We start from the raw sequence: 9538 nt of genomic DNA, 5'->3' as shown, positions 1-9538 counted from the left end.
ATTACTTTAGCTACTGACCTGAAGAAAACCTGCCTGGATAGCTTTGATACTGAGTGGAGAATCATTTCATAACTGGACTGAGTTCACTACTGAGTCACTGTAGTACACTGTAGCAAGTAGTTTCATCTGGTGAGAAAGTAATAAACACTATCAGTGAGGCTAAATTTCGGGTTAACTACAATTACGCGAGCCGCCTTCTCACCTCCCCAGGAGCTATCTTCAATCTACTCTTTGCTGGCTGAGTGATTGCAGTGGTTCAATCATCATAGCTCAATGCTGTGAAGAAATGTTATAGCCATGCTTCAGTAGTGTAGTCCTGTCTTCTTTGCCCCTAGCCTTCATTGTCAATTATAGCACACTGCATGCCGTGGTCTGCCAGGCTATAGATGTTCTTCATCATGTCTTGTTCTTCAATGAGACTTCAGTTTGCTGCGCTGCATATACTTTTACCTGTGAAGAGATCATTGCACATTACTGGCTTGGTAAATTACTTGCAGGAGTTGGTATGCTATAGTCATGTCGTATGGTCTGCATGTAGCTCCCATGTACTACATAACATATGTAATATTAACAGTACGTAGTTCAGCATGATTGTTGGTAAGGGTCACTGATTATATGCTTGAATGTCTGTCTGTGAAAGTATAGTTCTGAAACACTTTTTCCTATCAACACCAACTTGGCGGATCCACTCAGTGGGCAACCATGGGTATGTGAGGTGTGCAGGCCAGCATGCACAGATGGGTTAGACACATCTAGATTCTGTCTATATAATGTACAGTGCATGTACACTTGTTGTGATGCTGTTTTCTTATAGCTATATGGCTTGGGTCAGGTAAATTGTACTATACTATCACCTAATAATATTCATATTTTAAGGGAACTTTATCTATATTGGAAACTTTTCTGAGGTCTCCACTATAATAAACATTCAGACTTTATAGGATTTAATCACTGCATGATATCTCTGTAGACTACAATAACTACAAACTTACATTTGTTTATTTAAATCAAGCGCCCAATCACATTAGCACTGGTTCAATATCCACAGCAGTGACAGCACACATATCTATTATAAGAAGTGAACATGCAACTTAGTTTTTTTTACATGCAAAATAGTATACCATTATATGTACACATGTGGTAATCATTGATTATATAATGTATAAGAGCATATAACCTTACGATGGTCAATTATATTCTAAGAAACAACTTTATGGTGGTATACGTACAATAAACTAACAACCTTCTGACAACTTTATCATGGTAATACAACCTCCCAACAACCATATGGTTCTGGAATACAACCTTATCCTGGTTATACAATTATTTACCAACCTTGAAACTACCTTGTAAAGCTGACAAGGTAGAAACTACCTTGATTTTATATGGGTGCATGCAAGCAAAAGAAAACAGATTTGGAAACCTATGACTGGCTTGATGAAGTGAGAACCTCATTACACTTACCAAATATGTGGTCAGGTAGTCTTAGTAACCAGGTGGTGACCACTAAGCAGAGTTTTACAGTAGCATGGATGAAGTTTTGACGTTTTCCATTCTCCATTTCCATCGTTTCCATTTACACCAGTCACTGTATTAAATAAACAAAAAGTCAAGTTAATTGTTCTGTTTCTCCATATTAGTGACACATACATGTAGTACACTTATAGACATTAAACATTTCTCACATAGTACATTAATTATTGTCATTTTACTCCACACAAAGATGACCAAGGGAGCTTTGCAGAACAAGAATAGAATTAATTTGTTTAACACAATACAATCTTAAAAAGTGTTAAGTAATGTTTATTACACATAGAATTAAGAGAAAAGAATTAAAGCAACAAACAAGTAACACTACAATATAAACAGTATTTACAATTAGTGGTACACCAAAAATCAGATCGGCTATAGGTTATCAGTTATGCTATATCAGCCTTGTTTTTGTATATCAGTATCAGATCAGTAACATGTGTAAATAAGTAGCAGATACAGATATACATTAACATCTATTTATGGGCACTCGTGCTCTAGCAGTGCCTGTTTATGTAATGTCGACTATTGATTGAAGTCCCACACTGTCACTTTACAGCTGAACTTTGAGTGAAAATTGTGAGAAGAAAAAGTTTATGCTACCATATTAGATTGGCTTTGTTAATCAGCTTGATAATATTATCATACAGTATGGTAGTACTGTATATTAGGAATCATGCAGTTTTGGGCTTTCTTGTCCAAAAAATATCACCCTAAAACCAGCCTCAAATATCCTTCATAACAGCTTGGCAATATTGGTTAGGCATAGCCAAGCCCAAAGATGCCTTCAGAGTGACCCCCAAACCCTTCCAACAAATTTCTAAATATTTTCTATTTACTAGAAATTTATTCTGACTAACTAACTAACTGATGCCTTCAGCCAAGCATAACTCAACAATGGATAAGGCTACAGGCTTGATTTTTTCACTGTTCAACGTCGCTTCGTTCCAAAATGTGCTTTTTCACCAACCACAGCATGTACAATGCACGTATCATGGACTTACCTTTGTCCTCCTTTGTGTTCCAGTTCTTTTTGCTGACAACACAAGGTGTCAATTTGCGATAGCGCAATACAGCTTCCCTCTGGCTGTGTCATGCTTTTCGCCCACATTTAGGAATTTTAAGCTGGATTAGTGATCAAAGAACAAAAAAGCAAGGAAACAGCTGAAAGTTGTGAAACAAGGAAGGTTGCCTATACCTACAGATATTCTGGCAGACATCTAATCCCTACTCTTCAGTCTATAACCTGCTGTTTTGTTTTTTGATCCATAATCCAGCTTAAAATTCCTATAATTTTTCCTTCTGCTTGTTTTATATCGGTTATTGGAATATCAGCTAAATGTCATATCAGTGCACCTATATTATTTTATAGGAACAGTGGAACCTCTATTTTTACCTGAATACCTGTGTGAATATCACAAAAAAGTGTTCAGATATTAAAGTGAATTAGTTGAGATAAAATACAGAGCCATGTTCAACTACTCTAATAGAACATACACTTGTTGACAAAATACAGTCACTGCTACTGTTTGGATAATTATAAAAGGGTTTGGATAATCAAAAGTTTGGGTAATTAAGGTCTCACTGTCCACAGCTGATGTCTTTCTAAACAAACTCTCTGAATTAAGGACACAAGAAAAAAGTCCATAAGGAAGACAACAAATTTGGTCTGGTCAATACACTTCCTGCATCTGAAAGAAGAAAACAGCGAAAAGTGGTAAAAACCCATAAGGCACATCCCACTGGTGAGTTTATTATTGTGACGTAAAATGGTGGCCATGCACTCCTTCATTTGGCCTCTAGGCTTGCGACTGTGATGAGTGAGTGAGTGAGTGAGTGAGTGAGTGAGTGAGTGAGTGAGTGAGTGAGTGAGTGAGTGAGTGAGTGAGTGAGTGAGTGAGTGAGTGAGTGAGTGAGTGAGTGAGTGAGTGAGTGAGTGAGTGAGTGAGTGAGTGAGTGAGTCAAACGAAATTTCAAGTTTGGGCGATTTTTTAAAAAAATTCTATATCCAGTCACTGTTAGGTGTTTTCTTGTATTTAATACTGTATTTCATGTTAGACCAATGAAATTTGATTAGCAATTTCGCGTCATCGCCCGCATGCTTTTGATACACCCGCATGGAATTTCATTATTGGTATTTCAGATCAAAATACTATTATAGAGCAGTCACTTTTACTCTAATAGAGCAATCAGCTATACTCTAATGGAAAAATCACTTGTTATACTTCAGCTATTTAATGCAAGAGTAATCAATGTAGATCTCACTGTTTTTTTTTGGCAAAAATCTTCATGTTTGGATGTGTGTTGTGCTTTTGGAAAATAATGAATAATAACCACCTGCCCACATCAAATTTTCAAAAATCTGAGCGAGAAACTGGTAATCAAGTTTTATTGGCCTTAGATGGACTAATATTACTCCGTAAAGGTGACTTTCGTGGCATAAGATGTCTCTTGAAAATGGCATTTTAGGTGCACGCATCATTTTTGGGGGATCTCTACTTACAGGAATATCCTCCCACAGACCACAAAAATGACCTCATAATAATAGTGTGTGACTTTAACCTTTCATTGTGGTTTTGTTTGTTAATTTGTTGTAGTGATACTTTAATTAATACATTGCCCAACCACAGCCACAACAGCCATAATAGTTATGGCAAAATCAATTATAAATACCTGTAGCATAACTTTATAAGAGCTCTGTATAGCGTCTGTCAAAAGTGTTAGTAGATCTGTAATGATCACGCCCTAAAGTGAAGGGGAACAGGGATAACTGGTCCCTCACTCATGATTGTGGGAAAGATGACATCACACACTTTTTGATGGTCGATAATAACATTGTAGCAAAATATTCCAAGTGATATTGGTACTATTAACAAGAGAAACAGTAAGGAGACAGATCATAAAGGTTAGAGTGGCGTACTGCTACTTTTGTACAGTGGCCTCATGCACATATGTACATGTGCACTTGCTCAAACATCTAAAAACCACACTTGAAGATAATTTCTTTAACTGTCAATCAACAGGTAAGCAATGTTTATTGTGCTTAAACTCACAGTACTCGACAGAGCCATTCTTCACTACTGGTACATATAAACACTACTAGACTGATAAGTTTACTGTAAAATTTTACATGTGGGTTTTCCCAGGCTGATTTTGTACTTCAAAGTTATACAATGGCTTTGTGGTTGTCATTGTGTAAACAATTACTAGATAATCGAATCCTTTTGTTTATAGTGAGTAATTTGATATTTGATTGTTCATGGGCTCACATAATGTGGCATGTGTAACTGTTGTATAATGCCCTACACAACACAAGACATTATTGTCATGGTATTATCACAACTCAACTAACACACATCCACTAACCTGAAGGAGTTAAGGTGGTTACATTAGTAGTAACAACATTTGCTGGTCCAGCATTGTTAATAGCCAACACTGTCACTTCATATTGAGTATCATTATCAAGATCAGTGAAACTGATAGTATTACTAGTAGTGGTTCTCTCCTCCACCAGTTCTGTTGTCCCATCAGATAAGGTCACATTGTATGTCACATCACCACATGAGGTATGGCTGAATGTGTCCCATGATATTACCAGTGAGGTCAGTCTCCTTTCTAACTGGTAAATTGGGGGACCTGTGAGGAGTGATACAGTCTGTGAATTAGTTCAGAACTCACAAGAAGCACAACAAAGCCACACTGTCTACAATTGTGCCACTCTGCAAAAAGCTAATACCATCTTTTCTTGCATAGCTATCACATATGAACTTTTCGTCTATAGCTAGAGGTGTCAAGTTTCAGTGCCTGCAAAAAAACACTTGTTTTTTATAGGTGGTTAACAGTGATTACAAGTGCACAAAATGAGCAATTGGAATCAGTGGAAACGGAAACCGTAAACAGAAAATGGTAATAATCAAGTTATTATAACTAAAGTACAACCCTTACTTAGTGGCCACCTCTTAAAGACCACCTTTTTATATAGAGCTGAGCGACAGCACAACTATTATAATTGTTGTGTGAGTATTACAGTTGTTATCTTTGTTGTTCATGCTCATGCTACTGGTCTTTTACAGTTTACTGAACTTCAACATTATCATCTTTGCTTTTGTTATCCATATACGTATTTGCCCAAGCACAGACATGGATAAGCAATCGTGATAGCACGATAGTGTACCATTAAGATCACGATTGTTACTATATATATATACCTATCACAATAATCCACTATCACTCAACTCTAATTATATAGACCATTTCTGTACAAAGACCATTTTGTCAGGTAGTAAACTTCATTTTGCATGGACAAACTTTCTCACTATTTTGCATGGCACCTTTTGGATGTCACAAGTGTATCACATGATAAAACATTGTCATGAATTTTAATTGACAATGCTTTTACAAAAAGTACCACCCAAATCAATCGCATAGCACCAAAACTTTTTTTTTTGGGGGGGGGGGGGGCCTAAAAGGAGCATGCTGAGTGCACCAAAGCACACTGTTGTAATCACTATAACCATTAACAAGACTCCAGCTTCCATACAAGGGTCTGCTCAAATATTTTGAGCCCTCAACTTTTTCACCTTCCTCTACTTGTATATTATATACACACTACATGGTCCAGTAACTTGAATAGTACACAAACTGTACACAACAATAGTACACAAACTGTACACAACAATAGTACACAAACTGTACACAACAATAGTACACAAACTCTACACAACAATAGTACACAAACTCTACACAACAATAGTACACAAACTCTACACAACAATAGTACACAAACTCTACACAACAATAGTACACAAACTCTACACAACAATAGTACACAAACTCTACACAACAATAGTACACAAACTCTACACAACAATAGTACACAAACTCTACACAACAATAGTACACAAACTCTACACAACAATAGTACACAAACTCTACACAACAATAGTACACAAACTCTACACAACAACAGGTTCTACTTTAAGGGCATACTCTCCCAAGGCACAAGCACTATCTACAAAGTAGATCTGAAGTCAATTATCAATAGTGACTTATCATGTCCATGAAATCTTAACACAGTGTTTCAATGTGTTCAATCTTCAAAATCTCACACATTTAACAAGTTCCATACACTACACACCAATAAGTGATACAACTACATACAGTATAAACACTATTATTCTATGACCTTATATGTACATAACTACCACTTCAGAGAGTATAGGGTTTCTTACATCATCCCATTAACATACCATCCTCAACCACAACTAATCACACATTATCTTATAATATTATTATGGGGTTTGTTCAACCTTTATCATGTGGTTTTGTTACCCCTTTTAATAGGCGAGTTAGTATTGGTACAATATACCAATTATCTCAAGTCACACGATTATTTAAATGTACAAAAGAAGGAAGGTGGATGGTGCTATAGAGCGGTAACACTTGACATCACAGTCGTTACATAATCACTTCTGCAGGGCAGAAAAAGTATGCATGCCATTGGGGCACGAGTTTACTTTACCTGAGGTTTGTTGAGACTGTCTTTCTAAATAAAACCACGGTGTCAGGAACAAGGAAGAGAGTAGTATAACAGATATTTAAGTAGTGCAAGTTAGTTTGATCCGTGCTGGGCGAGTCATGGCTGATAACTGACAAAAAATGCGTAGGTGTAACTGACTACAGAAACTGAACAAAATAAACAGTTGTTAAAGCTTAGAATCAGTTGATGTCATTTGTACCTGTAAGAATAGTTGAGTGGCTGATGTTAATACCAGAACAAATTGTGTGTAGACTAGTTTTGATGATATAATGAGTTGTACTAAGCATTTTTACAAAACAAGCACATTGTATAATTCCCTTGAAGCCTAGCTATGTGTGAAGTACGATCTGAATATCTTACAAATACCCACTTAACCCCTAGGGTTTGTATTGTGTCTATTGGGGCTCAGTAGAAACCTACCTCAAGTCAACCTTCACATCTGAATAAGTCACTTCTGGTACTGGTCTGCAAGTGTCTTGTCATCAAAACCTGCCAACTCCACATAGTTGTTGTGGTGTTTCTGTGAGTGAAATACAAGAACAATATATCAAAGTTCTCTAGTAGAACAGTCAGTGATTGTTCTATTGTTGTAACAGTGATCTAGATACTCAAATAGAAAGTCTCTCTATTAACTTGTGCTATAAAATGCAATTTTACAAAAAGCCATATAAATATACATGTATAAATGCTGCTGTTATGGTTAAACATTCTTACCCAGGTCTTCTAAAAACAGTAGCTGTTACACTTTAGGTATGAAGAGCTGCATGTGGTAGCTAATTGTCTGGGTGGTGTAATAGAGGCAGGTATCCAGGTAGAGATGTGCTTTTTAACAGCAACTCTGTTGTCCGTACTAAAAATCATATCAGAACACACTAGCTATTTGTCACATCAGTAGTTTATCAGCATCACCGAATAAAGAAATTTAAAATGTATACACAGTGAATGTAGAATCAGTGTCGGCTCTTTAAGGTACAGATAAATTGGATATTATTACAACTATTAGCTAGTATGCCAGTTATAACTAGCCATGACCACTTCATTATAGTATCATGATACAGTATCGTATCGAACAGTTTATTGATGGTGATATGTGATACACAAAATGCACTATATCACAGAACGCTAATATCTTTAGCTGGGGAAATAACTTTGAAAGACTTCTACACAGTTACTACAGGTCTCATGTGTAGTTTAGCACTACAAAACATGTTCTCAATACTATATTGATGTCTATATGAAGATGAGCATGTGTATTATATGTGTTTTGTCCAGTGTCTGAACATGACAGCTATTCCACCTGTCATCTCTGACTACAATAATGTACAGATAGTTCTAGACATCAAGACCAAGTCTCAAGGTTTATCTGTTTCCTAGGTAGTCCACCCCTTCACATAACGTAAGGGTTTGGTGACCATAGTGTATGGCACTTGTGTGACTGGAATGCAAATGTGTGCACAAAGCAATGGCGGATCCAGGATGGGGAATTTGGGACAAACGCCCCCCCTCTCACTTTGTGGAGGAGCAATACATGTACTTCTGATTAAAATACTAAACTTTATGTCAAGTTAAGAATGATCAATTTATAACTAATGAAAATATGTAGCATTTATTACAATTTAACTGAAATCAAAGTCAAACTATATAGTTGTGAAATTGTCCCTCAGCACCTTCATGCATACCAAGTGCCTCTAAAATAATTATGACGTTGCTGCTGTTTAAGAGATTCATAGCCTTTTATACAGCTTTTAAGACCTCGCAATCATCTGCAAAAGCTAAAATGTCAAAAATCAACAGTGAGACACTATTAGAGGTGATTATTTGCTGCTTCAGAAAATGCAGCAACTAACAAGAGAATCTGGCTTTCCCTGCAACCACCTACAACTTAGCCTGTTTGTGCCCCTCCCCTTGCCAGCTCCTGGATCTGCCTCTGCAAAGTAATAATAGTATTACTTGTTTAGTTTGTAACTTGGCAAAGAAAGCACGAAAGTTTATACTTCTTAACAAAAGTCTTTACTGTGTGTGCATCTCAGAGTCTCACTTGGGGATTATCCACTGCTTTCTAATTTGGTCATCATGTTATTGTGTTATTAATGGCACAACTACATGGTTTATGTCACATGCTTATTTAAACTGGATAATGTGATTTGATTGGCTCTGATAGTAGCACAAGTACCATATACTATGGTCACCAGACCCTTCCGCTATAATACAAAGAGGTGGGTGTTACCAGACTATTTCCTAGATTGGTAGGCTGTAAATGACTGCCATAAGTGTACTACATTATGGTGATGTATAGGGTCAGGGTTGTACAAAGGACAGGTTTAATCATACTGTAAGTAAACAAAACAAACACAGTCTCACATACAGTTGCAATGAGCACAGATACTAGTCTCGCATGGCCAGACCGTTTTTTCTCTGCACAGCGTTTATCGATTGGAATTATAAGCGCCTGCTCCGAAAAAGGATCTG

At 36.7% G+C, this 9538-nt stretch overlaps 1 long non-coding RNA gene across 3 annotated transcripts in view; it reads right to left on the bottom strand.

Moving 5' to 3' along the window:
* The window catches only part of LOC136267200 (uncharacterized), a 95330-nt gene that overhangs the window by 634 nt on the left and 85158 nt on the right, over window positions 1–9538 (bottom strand). Inside the window, exons 1-6 of one of the 3 annotated variants that reach the window (XR_010706577.1) lie at window positions 6507–7142; window positions 4897–5334; window positions 1465–1588; window positions 993–1066; window positions 203–450; window positions 19–126 (exon numbers count right to left, since the gene is read on the bottom strand). This is a non-coding gene — a long non-coding RNA (uncharacterized lncRNA). Of the gene's footprint in view, window positions 1–18; window positions 127–202; window positions 451–992; window positions 1067–1464; window positions 1589–4896; window positions 5335–6506; window positions 7143–9538 lie in introns of those variants that run through there. The other 2 variants (XR_010706576.1, XR_010706579.1) reach the window with 2 other exon arrangements.

The sequence above is a fragment of the Dysidea avara genome, chromosome 1 (assembly GCF_963678975.1).
Source record: "Dysidea avara chromosome 1, odDysAvar1.4, whole genome shotgun sequence".
NCBI lineage: Eukaryota > Metazoa > Porifera > Demospongiae > Dictyoceratida > Dysideidae > Dysidea > Dysidea avara.
The sequence above is the reverse complement of the archived record's forward strand: the minus strand, read 5'-3'. Positions and strand labels throughout refer to the sequence as shown.